The sequence below is a fragment of the Paroedura picta genome, chromosome 5 (genome assembly GCF_049243985.1).
Source record: "Paroedura picta isolate Pp20150507F chromosome 5, Ppicta_v3.0, whole genome shotgun sequence".
NCBI lineage: Eukaryota > Metazoa > Chordata > Lepidosauria > Squamata > Gekkonidae > Paroedura > Paroedura picta.
Genome location: NC_135373.1, coordinates 18,613,425 through 18,630,324, shown reverse-complemented (window position 1 = coordinate 18,630,324; position 16,900 = coordinate 18,613,425).

The window sequence follows — 16,900 nt, the reverse complement described above, 5'->3', positions numbered from 1 at the left end:
TATTAAACAGAACTTCTGCTTGAAGGGCTAATCAGTCTGGAGCATGTTCTCTCTCCACAATGTTTTGTGACTGGCTCTGCCTCCTGCAGCAGCCATTTTGTGCTTGCACCCACCACCCTGTGTCCCAATTCCAAAGGTGGGCGCTGGCTCCAAAAGGTTCAGGACTCCCTGCTCTGCAATGAATCCCTACAAAGCTCCAGGGACAAACTACACCCTCCTGGCCTTTGCTCCCAAATCTCCAGGAATTTCCCAACCCGCAGTTGACAACCAGCCTCCCAAGCCAGAACTTGAAGCACTGCACCACACTGCTCTCTGGTGTGGTTTGGAAGCCTGTATTCAATGACAGACTGGCCAAAGGGTAAAAGATACTGCAACATGCATCTCATTGCAGCCTGCTTCTTGATAGCTTCGGGACCCTCATTCCTTCAGTGGCAAGAAGCAGGTATCTGCAGCACCTTGAGACAGAAGTGGGTGAGCCTGGTATGCAGAAAGCCCAGTCTGGCCTGCCTCTCCCATAGGGTCTGCTCCTGTGTGAGACTCTGCACTACTCCATGCTGGCCCTCTCATTCCCAACCCTCCTTGGACCTTTGAAACACAAACCCTTCCATGGAGATCCAGGGAAATGGAGGGTCCTGCCTTCCTCCCCGACCCTTTCAGAAACCAGGCTGAGGACATGTTATTTGGGCATCAGCAGACTTGGCTGGAGACCCTGCTGTGCTTAACTAGAAATTAAGTCTCTGTAAACGGATATCGGGATATCGGGAGGATTAGGAGCTAAGTGGAAGGCTTGTGCGGTCAAATAATCAACTCCTCCGTTTATCTTTGGACTTAGCTCCTTCCCGTGTCTCTGAAATGCTTGCGGAGTCACTGGAACCTGCCCGAAAGCGATAGAGGAGCACTTTTGGGGATTTACAACGTTGCAAAAATTGCCACGAAATTGTCCAAAGTCAGTAGTAGCGGCATGAAGAGAAGACACACTCTCTGCTGAAGACCCAATGGATTAAGCGTACCTGATGCCAGAGGATCTGCATCTACGGTGGACTTTGTGGAAAGGGAAAGGCTACATCCCTTCTAGGTAACACTGTGTGTGAACGAGACCTTGGGGTACTTGTGGATTGTAAACTAAACATGAGCAGGCAGTGTGATGCAGCGGTAAAAAAGGCAAATGCCATTTTGGGCTGTATCAACAGGGGCATCACATCAAAATCCCAAGATGTCATAGTCCCATTGTATACGGCACTGGTCAGACCACACCTGGAGTACTGTGTGCAGTTCTGGAGGCCTCACTTCAAGAAGGACATAGATAAAATTGAAAGGGTACAGAGGAGAGTGACGAAGATGATCTGGGGCTAAGGGACCAAGCCCTGTGAAGATAGGTTGAGGGACTTGGAAATGTTCAGCCTGGAGAAAAGGAGGTTGAGAAGGGACATGATAGCCTTCTTTAAGTATTTGAAAGGTTGTCCCTTGGAGGAGGGCAGGATGCTGTTTCTGTTGGCTGCAGAGGAGAGGACACACAGTAATGGGTTTAAACTTCAAGTACAACGATATAGGCTAGATATCAGGAAAAAAATTTTCACAGTCAAAGTAGTTCCGCAGTGGAATAGGCTGCCTAAGGAGGTGGTGAGCTCCCCCTCACTGGCAGTCTTCAAGCAAAAGTTGGATGCACACTTTTCTTGGATGCTTAGGGCTGACCCTACATTGAGCAGGGGGTTGGACTAGATGGCCTGTATGGCCCCCTCCAACTTTTTATGATTCTATCCCACTTATGCACCATCAATTACAACCTGGCAGATGGAGGAGGATCAGGAAGAGACACTTTCTCTGTGTGGCTCTCCAGATGTCCATGGACTATACTTCCCATGAGCCCCGGCAGGGGCTCATGGGAAGTGTAGTCCATAGACATCTGGAGAGCCACAGTTTGGCCACCCCTGCTCTAGGATATGGTCTGAGATGTCCCCTTCTGCATGTGCTTGGCCCCCCAACCCAAGCTATGCAAAGTTATGCACATCAGCACCCCCCTAGTCGCCTATGGTGAAGAAAGTTTGCTTCGAAGCGATTCAAGTAGAAGGGTTTGCAAAAGGCTTGGGAGGGAGTGTAAATGCCCAACACGACTGCATTGAAACAGGTTCCTGAATCACTTTAACGTGTCGCTATTTGCCAAGCTGTCGTGAATCTGAACAGCGCTATTCTACTGAATGACCCTCACCCTCCCTTGAGCTACCGCTGTCGCCGACACCCGTAGAATGGGCAGAATCTTGTTCTATGAGTCCTGGACCACACGCAAGAAACACTGCCCTAACTGCTCACTAGGCAGCCAGCTTCCAGCATTCCTCCGCAGCAAGAAGTGACCTGTTAAGACGACCCAAAGCATTCCGCATGGTGCAGCAGAGTCAAATGATGACTGGGAGACCTGGGTTCAGATCTTACTGCAAAGCTCCCTCTTGGCCCGGTCACGGTCCGCCTTGCCTACCTCAAAAGGTTGTTGTGAGGATAACATGGAGGGAGAGCTGTGTGTATAGTTTGGAGCTTCTTGGAGGAAGGGCTGGAGAGGAATTTGATAGATGCGGTAAGGTCCCCAGCTGATGAGGGAGCTTGGTTGGTTTAGCCTGGAGAAAAGGTGACTAAGAGGTGATATTTTATTTATTTAATGATATACTGCCCTCCCTAAAGGCCGTAACCATCTTCAAATACTTGAAGGGCTGTCCTATAGAAGATGGAGCAGAATTGTTTTCTGTTGCCCCAATGGTTTTAAATTAATTCAAAAGAATTTTCAGATAAATATTCGGAAGAAGTTCCTGACAGAGAGGTTCCTCAGTGGAACAGGCTTCCTCGGGAGGTGGTGGGTTCTCCTTCTTTGGAAGTTTCTAAGCAGAGGGTAGATAGTCATCTGACAGAAATGCTGAATTGTAAACTTAGGCAGATCGTAGGTGGGTGGGCAGGGAAGGATGTGCCAGTGTTTGTCTCTTGTGGCCCTTCCTTACATACCCAGGGAACTGCTGATCGTCACTATGGAATGGTCGGCGTATTCCCTCCAGGCCAGGCTGGATTCTCGAGATTTTTGGTGGGTGGGATCACTTGGGCCTGAAATTAGTGTCACTGTGAGTAGGCAGGTAGTTGTGAGATTCTGCATTGTGCAGGGGGTTGGACTAGATGACTCTAGAGGTCCCTTCCAACTCTGATTCTATGACCCCAAACAAGGAAAGGGTGGAGGTCCAGGAGCAGAGAATCCTAGAAAGCATGCCACAGTTCTGTGATAACTCAAATACACATCCCAGAAGGAAAGCAGGGGATTCCGTCCTTCTGTCTTCGCACACTATGTATTATCTTGTATTCCATACAACGGCCCTGCAAGGTGGACTAGTCTCACTATCTCTGAAATGCAGGTGAGAGGCCGGTTCCATTTCTCCTTCCTCTGTGCCCTTTTTTCTTTTTTAAAGCATGCTTTCTCAGAAGTAAAGCTCTCTCAGATTAATGGGATGCCTTCCTAAACCTTAGCGACGAGAATGAAAACAAAGAAGCTCAAAAATGGAGCAAAAACTGAGCAGTAAATTCCCCACTGCTTCTTTAAGAGAGCAAAGGAGGGGAGAGGGGGGGTGTGCTTGGAATGAGGATGATGTCATTCTCCAGGGGGTCACATGGGGCTCCTGACTGCTACAATGAAGTCAGATTGGATTTTATATTCACACACAAATGTATAGGCCAGCAGCACCGTGGCAACATTGCTGATATTTTTTTAGAACTCAGTTGGGGCTCGAGCAACATTCGCCATCGCAAGAAGGGAAATCCTGGCTGCTCTCGGGGGAAGAGGAGCTCTGCAGATGACCACAGGCAGCGCCACTGGCATCTGAGCGACAGCTACGGGGGAACACGCTCGCTCGGAGCCTGGGGGGGAGCTGGCACCTGCCTGCCCGACAGCCATTCCTTCAGGATTGTTTTCCTGGCCACAGGCTGGTAGGCGCTTTAGAACCAGGCCTGGGAACAAGCTGTGCTGGACGTGAAAACAGCAGAAGGGCGATCCCCGGTGGCCGAAAGATGTTGACTGGCCACTCTGTTGTGCCAGGGGTGGCCGGCACGGACCTCTCGCGTGTCTCCCCAAGTAGCACCGAGGCGAACAAAGGCTTCATGGGCTGACGGGAGCCGATGGAAGAGAGTTCTTCACAGAATGATCTAGAACAGGGGTAGTCAAACTGCGGCCCTCCAGATGTCCATGGACTACAGTTCCCATGAGCCCCTGCCAGCGAACGCTGGCAGGGGCTCATGGGAATTGTAGTCCATGGACATCTGGAGGGCCGCAGTTTGACCACCCCTGATCTAGAAAATGCCTGCTTTACTCTCCCCTCACTGTTGTGGGTGGCCTTCAAGAGCCTCACACCCTGGTCCGTAGTCAGGGGGATTTCTCATTCTAGCTTGCCTTAATACCTCTTGGGATTAGCCTTTTACATTTCATTGCCTTTTACATTTCAAAGTGTTTCACAGATGCCACCTTTGAAGCCCTGACAACAGCCCTACAAGGTAGGCCACAGTGCGTTACCCTCCCCGTATGGCAGCTTGGGGGCTGAATGGTGTCAGAGGGGAGCTGGCCTTACAGAACAGTCCTTGGGCTTTTTAAAATTGCAAACAGGAGCTGCAGGGGCTTCTTGGTTGGGACTGGGGTGACAGGCTGGGGAAGGACGCTCAATCCCTACCCTACAGCCCCACTTCTCCACTTTTATGATTTTAGTCTCTCCAGAGGCACAATGCACAGGTATGTTACTAGGATATATGTATTTTTTCCTCTGGGCAAGTAGTCCTTGGAGAAAGAGTCGGTTTTTATACTACCCAAAGGAGTCTCAGTGTGGCTTGTAATCGCCTTCCATTCCTCTCCCCACAACAGACACCCTGTGAAGGTGAGGCTGAGTGAGCTCTGAAAGAACTGTGCCCAGCCCAAGGTCACCCTGCTGAGAGGAACCGAGAAGGCAAAAATAACCTCTCGCCACTGCCCCCTGGTGGCCTTGATCCAAACTGGAGGATTTTTGTGGCTGCTATTTGCTGGTTTAAAAACAGCCCGATGCAAGTTTTGTTCGCAAAGTAGCAGGGCTGCCAACTGGCCAGGTGAAAAACGTCCTGTCTCAAACATTTAAAGACAGCTCTATCTCCTCATGGACGGCCACCCGGACTCCTCCGCCCCCCATACATTCACCAGATGTTTGGAAGCTGTAGCTGGATGGTTAGAGCAGAGCCGCCTGAAACTCAACCCCTCCAAGACGGAGGTCCTGTGGCTGAGCAGGAAAGAGGCAGGAGGGAAGAGTGTCTCCCCACCTTTGCAGGGCACAACATCTCGCCCAAAGCAAGAAATCCTGCAGTGATTCTGGATGCTTCCCTTTCGATGGAGGCACAGGTTACAGGGCATTTTATCATCTTCACCAAGCAAGGTTACTAGTGCCCTATCTGCCTCTGGACTGTCTGGCCACCGTGATCCATGCAACATTCATCTCTAGACAGGACTTCTCGCTGTAGGCTGGCCTACCCTTGTCTTTAATCTGGAAACTCCAGCTGGTCCAGAATGCATCTGCTAGGGTTGTCACTGGTACACCTTGGAGGGCCTATATGCAGCCAGTGCTAAGGCAGCTGCAGTGGTGACCAGTTATGGCCTGGGTCAGATTCAAGGTCTTGTCTTTGACCTTTAAGGCCATTCGCAGCTTGGGCCCAGCCCTATCGGAGGGACTGCTTGTCTCCTTATGCCCCCTGCCAGGCTCTTCGATCAACAGGTACTAATCTGTTAGAGCAGGGGTAGTCAACCTGTGGTCCTCCAGATGTCCATGGACTCATGGGAATTGTAGTCCATGAACATCTGGAGGACCACAAGTTGACTACCCCTGTGTTAGAGGTCCCTGACCTCAGTGCCTTGTATCCTGCAGATACTGTTCTTTAGAGGTCTGTCCTTCCTTTTTCTTCCTTGTTGTTAGGTGCAAAGTCATGTCCGACCCATCGTGACCCCATGGACAATGATCCTCCAGGCCTTCCTGTCCTCTACCATTCCCTGGAGTCCATTTAAGTTTGCACCTACTGCTTCAGTTACTCCATCCAGCCACCTCATTCTCTGTCGTCCCCTTCTTCTTTTGCCCTCGATCGCTCCCAGCATTTGGCTCTTCTCCAGGGAGTCCTTCCTTCTCATGAGGTGGCCAAAGTATTTGTGTTTCATCTTCAGGATCTGGCCTTCAAAGGAGCAGTCAGGGCTGATCTCCTCTAGGACTGACCGGTTTGTTCGCCTTGCAGTCCAAGGGACGCACAAGAGTCTTCTCCAGCACCAGAGTTCAAAAGCCTCAATTCTTTGATGCTCGGCCTTCCTTATGGTCCAACTTTCACAGCCATACATTGCAACTGGGAAGACCATAGCCTTGACTAGACGCACTTTTGTTGGCAGGGTGATGTCTCTGCTTTTTAGGATGCTGTCTAGATTTGCCATAGCTTTCCTCCCCAGGAGCAAGCGTCTTTTAATTTCTTTGCTGCAGTCCCCATCTGCAGTGACCTTGGAGCCCAGGAAAATAAAATCTGTCACTATCTCCATGTCTTCCCCATCTATTTGCCAGGAATTGAGAGGGCCGGATGCCATGATCTTTGTTTTCTTGATGTTGAGTTTCAAGCCAACTTTTGCACTCTCCTTTTCTTCCTTAGTTCCTCCTAAAGTTCGCTCTTCATCCAAATAGGGTTCTTAGATCCTCTACTATGTTTCCATCTTGCTAGAATAGTCATGGCTTGAGCATGGAATAGTTCTGGTTTAAGGAGAGCCCACACGTCACTTGCTACTTTCACTTCCTGCATTCTTGTCCTTGGAATGACTCTCATCGTGTCTCTGAGTTTATTACAGTCTGCCCTACAAAAGTCTAACCAGGCAGGTCAGAAAGTTGCACGACCCTGGACAGCAGAATTTGTTTCCCAGCACCCATCTGGGAAATTGAAGTCACCCATAACGGCAAGGTCCTGTTGCCCGGATATTCGATCAAACTTCTCAATCAGGGCAATTTTCATGTCCTCACCCAGGTCAGGCAGTCTATAGCAGACACCAACCACTAAACTCTTTCCTTTTCCCTGCCTTATCTTCACCCGGATACTTCCACTGGAATGTCACTCTCCAGCTCTAGTCTTTCTTAACATGCAAGCCCTCTCCTCACATACAGAACCACTTAACCTCCACTTTGACGTTTTTTGGTGGTGGTTGTTGATATTAAACACTTATATATTTCCCCTACTGCATTCCAGTCATGGGAATCATGCCACCGAGTCTCTGTAATGGTCTCTAAATCATCTCTCTGTCTGCATGAGAGGCTCAAGCTCTTCCTTGCCCATCCTTTAGGCATTGGCATATAGGCACCTGAAGTCTCCTACCCTTGGTTCCATTTGACCTGGCCTTCCCAGGTAAGCCATTGTTATTTGCTCTCCTACATTATAATCCCTTACCCCTTGGGACTTCATTTTAAAGCTCTCCTAATGAATTTCCCCAGGTACCTGCCAAAAACATTCTTCCCCAACTCAGAGAAGTGAGGTCCAACTTGTGCTAGTAGGCCTTCTTCTAGAAAGCTTATCCCATGGTCCCAGAATCCAAATCCCCCCTGTCCCACTTGTCCCCACCACCAACCCAACCAATAATTCAGCTCCCGACTTGTTGTTCTTCCCCTGACAGGCAGGATCGAAGAGTAAACTACCTGGGCCTCCATTTGCTTCAGCTGCCTCCCAAGATCTTCATAGTCAGCCTTAATACCTGCAATTGCGTTCATGGCCATGTCATTTGTTCTGGGGGGTTTTGCCTCCAACACCCTGCAGGGTCACCAGAAGTCAGCTGCAACTTTTAAATTGTATCTTTAATTTAAAAATGAGTTCCCGTCATGATCATATTCACCCTTCACCCAGGGATGCCAACAGGCAGTCTAGGGAGAACTCACCCATCCATTTAAGACTCCTTCTGGTCGAGAAAAGCGACATATAAGAACCAACACTTTTTCTTCTTTTCATAGAAGCTTCATTTGCAGAAAGTGGAAGCTGAAGTTTTTCAGGTTGTGGCGGTAAAGAACATTTTGCTGAAGCACCTGTGAAAGGGTCACTTTTATAATAAGACCTCCAATGAACCTTAGGGCTGAGTGGTAGTAAAATCTTCAGGCAGCAAGAACTGAATCTAGACTCCTGCCTTTTGTTATTTGAGGATGCCGGCATTCTCACTGATAGCCCGTTCCTCTGCCTTTTATGTAGGCAGTGCTAAGGAATGCAAAGTGGCTCTGAAAAAAATGAGTTTGGATGTCTCTTATTCCAAACTCATTTGAGCTGCAAACCCATTTGGGATTTCTCTTATTCCAAACTCATTTGGGTTGCAAACCCATTTGGGATGTCTCTTATTCCAGACTCATTTGGGTGATCTTAATTTCTGCCTCCCCTCTTGTCTGCAATAAGGGGGCATCATGGCCTGTTGCACAAACTACACTGTAGGATTTGATCAAGTCCGGGTTCTTGACCACTTCTAGCCTCATGCCTCTCAAGGTGCCTGAGCAGAGCAAGGTGTCTGGCTCATCCTCTCTTACATCCCCAGTATTTGATACTCAGAGGTACCCAGAGGTTCTATTTCCTGGTCACTTGCCTCCATGAAGCTCCCTAGGCCTTTTCAGAAGGCATCTAAGATGAACCAATCAAATGCCTGTCGATGACTTTCATCTGTGCTACGCAGAATAATAATTGTTGTTGTTGTTATCCGTTCAGTCGTGTCCAACCCTCAGACATTCTATAGGAAAGTCTCCGGCGTGTGCCCCTGTCTCTGACTGCTTCTGTTAGTTGTTTCACGGTCATCCCTGTGTTAGTTTTGATCGGGTCGAGCCAACAGATCCTTTGGCGACCACGTTTTCTTTTGCCACTGACCATGCCGAGCATTAATGATTTTTCTAGCGAGTTTGATCGCATCATGTGTCCAAAATAAGTGAGCCTCAGGGCAATTCTGGCTCATCCTCTCTCTTACATCCCCAGAACCTGGTACTTAGAGGTACCCAGATGTTCTATTTCCTGGTCACTTGCCTCCATGAAGCTCCCTAGACCTTTTCAAAAGGCATCTAAGATGAACCAATCAAATGCCTGTCGATGACTTTCATCTGTGCTACGCAGAAGTTAATAATCCATGTTTCCAAATGAGAGAGATTAGTTTCAGCTTGCAGAAGACACACGTCGCCCTGCTGGGAAGAAAAGAAGAAAGGACGAGGGCAACCGGAGCGTCTTGTCCAACTTGCAACCTGGCTGAGCAGGGATTTGGAGGTCAAGCCCTCTGGCGCATGCTCGTCTTAGATGAAAGCCTGAAAGCTCACAGCATACTCGGACCCGATGTCGCACTTCCTGTGGAGCGCGCCGCTCTTAGCCATGTGTGATGCCTTTTCATCTTCACTCCCCCAAGCTCGTCCCTGTTGGAACATGTCTTCTGTGCACCTCCAGGGGAGTTTCCACACACTTAATCTCCAGCACAGTGGGTTGAGAGCAAACAGTGCTCACCCTGAGGGCAGGGAGTACCCCGCCGCTTCACAGACGCTTTGCCTTCCCGAGGACCTGGATCTGTTCAGGGAGCTCTCTGTGTGTTCCGTCTGATGAGTTTTTCCATGCCAGGTTACATGGCTCACAATTCTGCCCTTTGAAGTTTGCATACAGTTGCTGAGTTCTTTGCAGGCTCCGCTCCCATGCTGACCCCAATAAAACAATGTGAAAAGAGCTTCAAGTGGCCCCGGAACAGAGCCACTGTAACAGTAGGCAAGCCTATTCGTACTCCTCTTTGCCCATAGAATCATAGAATAATAGAGTTGGAAGGGACCTCATGGGTCATCTAGTCCAACCCCCTGCACTATGCAGGACACTCACATCCCAATCGCTCATCTACTGTAACTTGCCACCCCCTTGAGCCTTCACAGAATCAGCCTCTCCGTCAAATGGCTATCTAGCCTCTGTTTTAAAATTTCCAAAGATGGAGAACCCACCACCTCCCGAGGAAGTCTGTTCCACTGAGAAACCACTCTAACTGTCAGGAACTTCTTACAGATGTTTAGATGGAATTTCTGTTGAATTAATTTCATCCCATTCATTCTGGTCTGTCCCTCTGGAGCAAAAGAGACCAAGTCTGCTCCATCCTCCATATGGCACCCTTTTAAATACTTGAAGAGGGTTATCAGGTGATCCTCTTGACCATGATGTGAGGTAGGTTAATACTGGATCCCGTTACCCAGCAAGCTAGTTTTCTAACACAGGGTCTCCCTAGTCCAAATCTATACTTGCTATAACATGCTGGGCCTTCATCATCCAAATGTATGCATGTTGCTTTTCAGAGGTGAAAAAGCAGACCAATCTTATGCACAGTGTACCCAAATTTTGCTCTGCGTACTGCTTTTCTCCCAAGGCTTCCGTTTCTTATCCTTGTCATTTTGTGACCAGCGTGTGCTTTTTTCAACCTGGTGCCAAAACGTGTCGGAGTTTATGCCAGATGCTTATATATAGTCTACTTTATGTCGTTTCAGAAATAAAATGTATATATATGTATTTCTTTCACGGCTCATAAGAGTGTATCTTTGGGATGAGAGAGGTCACCTTACACATTTGTATCAGTCTGGAGAGAAATGGGCCGTGTGATTGATTCCTCCCCAGCCCCCACCCCCATTTGGTAGCCTGGTTATTTACAAATTATCCCAAACTAGCTTCAAAGCCCCTTCCTATGATAGAGCTTTGAAAGCCCCCACCCCACCCCCATGCCGCTTAACTTGGCTTTGGGCTGCTCAGACTCTGGAGCAGCTCGCAGCCAGATCAAATGACACAGGCTCCTCAGCTGGCCTGGGACAGAGCTTGTTAGCAGGGCAGGACGGAGCTGGTGAGCACAGGGCGACAGACAGAGGTCGTCGTTAGCAGCCTGGAGGGCTTGCCCCCTCCACCACCACCCTTCGCCCAGGGCCCTCTCCCCCAACCTGCTGCTGGCTCCGGCAGCAAGGCACTTCTGAGAGCAAAGTGGCTAGCATTCAGGAACGGAGGGCGGGAGCTGTAGGGGCAGGGCCAATCAGCGTGCGGCCAGCTTGGCAACCTGATTGGCCTTATTCCAACTCGGACACCCTGGACACGTTCCACCCCCAGGCTGTTTCACAAATATTAAGAGGAACAATGGATAAGGATATACATGAGAGTTGAGCCATTCACAAGAAACCAGCTGCCAGAGTTCCACATAAAGGTTTCTGGTGACTGAGGCAGATTCACATCCCTGTTTCAACCTGAAGAGACCACTCCTGGCACCCTTAGACAAAATATGAACCAACTCAAAACTTTGTGTAACGCAGCACACTTGGCCAGAATTTCCAAGCCAAAAACTCATCACAAAAGCCTAGTGTCAGCCCCTCCCACAGTGCTCTGTGACATCATAGTGACTAATAATTTGTGAACATGGTTTGCATCAGCAGCTGAGCTGCCCAGTTGGGATGGTGGGCATAACACTCAATTATGCTGCCGCGTCATCAGATAGATGGACAAACATCTAGGTGGACTTCTGCCCTTCATAACTGGTCAGTTCCTCTCTTGCTGTTGGTGGGCAGTCATGAAGGTTGTCAGTGGTTCATTGTTTTATCTGATGATCTCAAGTGAGAAATCCCTTTCCCACTAGAACTGGAAACCTATTGATCCTCAATGCCAGATGGTGTTAGCTCTGGATCTGCAGCTGTGTGAGAAATACACTTCGCACATGCATCAGCACACTCTTGGTCCCCATATACTTTCCGGATTCCGAGTTTTGGTTTTAAAAATGATTCTAAGGATGAGCCGGAGAGAGGCCATGACTCAGTGGTAGTGGCTGTTTTGCAGGGAGAAGGTCCCAGATTCAGTCCCTAAAATCTCCAGTTAACAGGAGCAGATTGTAGGTGATGGGAAATACTTCCACATGAGATTTTGAATGCAAGCCAGAGTGAACAATACTGACCATGACAGACCAAAGAGTGAACTCAGTAGGGAGTAGCACCAAAGGGATGGAGCAGAACCAAAGGGATGAAATTAATGTAAAAGAAATTCCATTTAAACATCCGGAAGAAGTTCCTGACAGTTAGAGTGGTTTCTCAGTGGAACAGGCTTCCTCAGGAGGTGGCAGTTGGAGATTTTTAAACAGAGGCTGGATAGCCATCTGACAGAAAGTCTGATTCTGTGAAGATTCAAGGAGGTGGCAGGTTACAGTGGATGAGCGATAGGGATGTGAGTGTCCTGCATAGTGCAGGGGGTTGAACTAGATGACCCATGAGGTCCCTTCCAATATGATTCTATGATTTTCAAACATAGGACATTTAAGGGCAAGAATGGATGATATGGATTCTGGCCATACCATTGTTTGGTAGCACACAATGCTTCATTTTTATTAACTAAGTCCACTGATAAGCCAACCAGGCTGCTGTCTTTGCACATGGTGGTTGACCGCACATTAATACTGGTAATTTTTTTTAAATATCCAGTTATCTCTGAGCTAGTAGCTGATTTCAGTGATCAGAATCTTCCCTGTGTTATCAGCCATGCTTTAGAGATTGCTGCTCATCACAGAAGTAGCTAAAAGTCCCTGCGTGTGCAAATGCTTCCCATCAAACCATCACCACTTCTGCAAAGTAAGGGCTTTTCCATGAACTGTGTGGGCAAGCAAAATTATTCAGACTGAAATCCAAGGACGCTTAGGTACATCTCCTTCCAGTGACAGTCTTGAATTTCCATGCCCTGATCTTGGAACTAAATGGCTGGTTCCGTTTCCTGTTAGTACAGCTGAAAACATTTGAACTGGCACCTGTAGCTGTGTTTAATGGTCCTTTGACCCATGTCATAGCTCTGTCTGAAGGCTGACGGGATTCTTTTCTTCTGACCAGCCGATGACACAGAAAGATACTGTACAGCCTGAAAGTCTGAACTTCCTTGAACTATTCATGGGTCAGACAGGAAGGTACAAAGATCAAAACATCCGTGAGGCCACCACCCTTATGGGATTCTCACTCGGGAGGGATGAGTCTCTTCAATAAGTAAAAATATTACAGGGCAGAGCTGCTGCCCCCCCCCCCCCAATAGAATCTACCTGCCAGGTTGAGCCATCAAGCTGTCACCAAAAGGGGCAGTATCATGCAAGTTTCAACACCGATAGGATGCCTCTTCCGGGATCTCTCCCTTCTTTCCCCCTGCCCCCTTCAGACCTGGAGCATGCAGGGGCCTTAAATAATTACCACCACTCTGGTTCTAGGTAGGATTGCCAACCTCCAGGTGGTGGCTGGAGATTTCATGGGATTAAACTGCTCTCCAGCCAACAGCAAATAGTTCACCCCGAGAAAATGGCTACCTTGGAAGGTGGACTCTATAACATTCTACCCTACTGAAGTCCCTCCCCTCCCCTCCCCAAACCCCAACCCCCCCAGGCTCCACCCCCACATCTTCATGTATTTCCCAATCTGGAGCTGGTTTATAGAGAGGGCCTAGAGCAAACTCCCTGCTCCCAGGTAACACCCTTGTTAATCAGGGTGTGCCCCAGTGTTCCTATGTACATGAGGTGTGAAAAGGTGTATTGAGGAAATACTGTAACCAGTAAATCAGCAAAGAGCTATGAAAATGGGAATGAATAGAGCAGGGGTAGTCAAACTGCGGCCCTCCAGATGTCCATGGACTACAATTCCCAGGAGCCCCTGCCAGCGAATGCTGGCAAGGGCTCCTGGGAATTGTAGTCCATGGACATCTGGAGAGCTGCAGTTTGACTACCCCTGGAATTGAGAGTCACTACGGCCACATAGGCTGAAACTCACAGAGAAAAGCAGCTTACTAGACAACAAAACATCCTAGTGTTACCGCCTTCCTTAGTTCCCATTCCTACTTCATCATCTGATCCCAGTCAACCAGAATCCCCCTATCAGGGTGAGGGGCCTAGCCCCTCCGAAACAACCCTCCCCCTCCACCTTCAGGGAGCGAACTCCGTCTCTTGCAGACAGTGCAAGGCCTTATATGCACTCTGTCAAAGCTCCGCCTCCTCAACAGTCATTGGCTTCTGCTTTTCCCTCCATTTTCCCCTAGGCCAATCAAAAAGCTTAAGGGCATCCGGGAATGGTAGGCTTATTGGAAATCTGAAACAAAGGCCTGAGGCTTTTGTGGAAAAGAGTCTTTCCTGAGGCCTACACACTGTTCATTCTTCTGCCTCAAGCCTAGAGTTAGGAGATTAGGGAGGGTGGAGTTTAGGGAAGCATCCCTGTGGGGGTATAATGCCATATAGTTCACTCTCCAAAGCTGCCAGGCAGACTGAAATTTGTGGTCTGGAGATCAGTTGTAATTCTAGGGGAGGTGGCGGCTCCAGGGCCCACCTGGAGGTTGGCAATTTGACTTTTTAGGCAGCAGCTGCTGCTGACCTTCCCACTCCTCACCTGGACAGGTGGTCCAGCAGTAAATCCTGGCTGTTTCTATGCAGAGTCACTGAGATAGTAAAGAGGCCAGCCTCCAGGTGGGATCTAGGGATCCGCTGGAATTACAGCTCACTTACAGTATGGGTGAAAGTCAATGCTTTGGAGGGTAGACTCTATGACATTGCGCCCCACTGAGATCCCTGGCCTCACCAGGCTCCACTCCCCAAGAGTTAACTAATCTGGATCCGGAAACCCTACTCCCCAAGGGAAGCCAGCCTCCAGGGGGGACCTTAAGACCCCCAGAATTATCTCCAAATTATAGATATCACTGGATGTGGACTCTATGGTAGGGTGGTCAAACTGTAGCTCTCCAGATGACTATGGACTACATGCTGGCAGGGGCTCATGGGAATTGTAGTCCAAGGACATCTGGAGAGCCATAGTTTGGCCACCCCTGCTGTATGGGATTGTACTGCCTGAGGTCTCTGTCCTCCCCAGGCTCTGTCTCCAAATCTCCAGGAGTTTCCAACTCTGGATCCCCCACCCAGCCCCAGCCCCTTCTGTTGGCCCAGAAGGACTTAGCCATCCTCCCGGGATGTCCAATAAAATCAACCAAGTTGCATTCCCACCTCCTCCACTTTGGGTGAAAGGAGAGTGTTTATTTGTTTTAATTTTAGGCATGGCCAAGTCGACCCCACGGGGCTTCAAAGTGGTCATGACCATCTGCCTCCTGCATGGAGGTGTGTGTAATTCCACCGTCCTCCCCCCTCTCCCAACCCTTTTGGGGGAATCTCATTTGTGAAACAGGCGTCCTAATCTACAGACAGAAGTTGAGCAAGCAAGAAAATCCAAGGTCTCTCTCTCTCTCTCTCTCTGGCCTCCCATGACTTTAGTAAACAAGGTCTTTGTGTGGGAAAGGCGAGGCACTAATTTACATACAAGGAAAAGATCCAGGCCCAAACCAGTCGCTGAGAGTTTGCTCCTGACAAAACCTCCTTGAAGCAGCTGGTGCTTGGTTTTTTGTTTGTGTGAATGCCATTTTGCCTGGGCTTTTCAGCATGATAAAAAAAAAAAGATGTTTGTGCATTTTCGAGTCTCCCCTCTCCCATCCTATCTCCACCTATTTTCTTCTGTTTTTCTTTGGCTTTCTTCTGGGCTTCTAGCCCATGTGACAGGCAGATATCCCACAGGAAAATTGGTTGCCAGCCATTGTGTATCCATTTTGAGAAATAAACTGCCCGCCGGGTTTCTGCCTGTCACACAAGATGGTAAAAGAATCAGAAGCTCAGGGTAACGAAAGGGGGAAGAGAGAGCAGAAAACTCTCACGAATTTGACTAAGGAGGCCAGAAGCAGTTTTAGTTTTGCTTCTGCTCCACCCCTGTCTTCGTAATACTTAAGGTTTTGAAGAAAAGCCAAATTAGCTTCCTTAATGGGAAGGTTGGGCAACACAAGGTAACTTCCCTGCAACGGTCTACAACAAACGTCTAGTGGAAATTCCCATACAAGCAGGAAACCTGATCCTCCTATCACCCCAGAATCTGTGTAAAACACTTTCCCTCTCAGAATCTGTGTAAAACACTTTCCCTCTCAAACTCTGGATTGACACGACACATCTGAGAGATTCCCCTGCCACTATTTGGCTTCCTCTTTAAGTCCAAGGCAATATGCTCACTCGCCAACTATGTGTTATTTCGGGACCCTGGCTGCAGTCTCAGGAGCCACATCCTTGAAGCCTGTCCTTATCGTTCATTCTAACCTACCTTGCAAGGTTGTTGTGAGTTCTTGGAGAAAGAGGAGGCCAAAAGCCAAAATGAAGCAAATCTTTGATATTTGAGAAGAAGCACAGCAAAGTAGGATAAGTTAAAGGGATGGTGTTGGGGCGGGAGGGGGAGATCTCATTTGTGAAACAATCTTACCGCCAAATAAACAGGTCATTGTTGATATTTATAGGGAATGTAGCTCTACACAGCAGTGTTGACACTGTGGCTTTCCAGTTGTTCAGACTACAATTACCATGAGCCCCTAGCATGCTGGATGCTGGCATGGGCTCATGGGAGCTGTAGTCCATGGGTTTCTGGAGAGCCACAGTTTGGCTACCTCTGCTACAGCTATACTCAGTGGCTGCCCCCTCACTCCATTAAACATTCCCCTCCCACTGCCTGGTACACAAAAGGTCACATCTACTCTATATATTCAGCAAATAGGAGAGGATCCTGAAGTGGTCAGTCTTTGAGCATCCATTTAAAAATATCCCTCCCCTGTGCAAAAACTGCTACAAATATGTTCAGAGAGAGACTTTAATTCCAACCCCTTCTCTGCTGTGATCCTTTTTCACGAACGCCAGAAGAGCACTGCCAGGTCAGGCCAGCGGTCCATCAAATCCAGCATCCTGTCTCATGCAGCATCTGATCAGTTCCTCTGGAGCATCAACAACTCTGTGCTCCAATTTGGTCTCAAGTCCTTCAGGGCTATTCGGCCTGTGTTAGGCGCCTCAGGATCACCCCTTTCCCTTGGACTTGGAGAAAGGCCT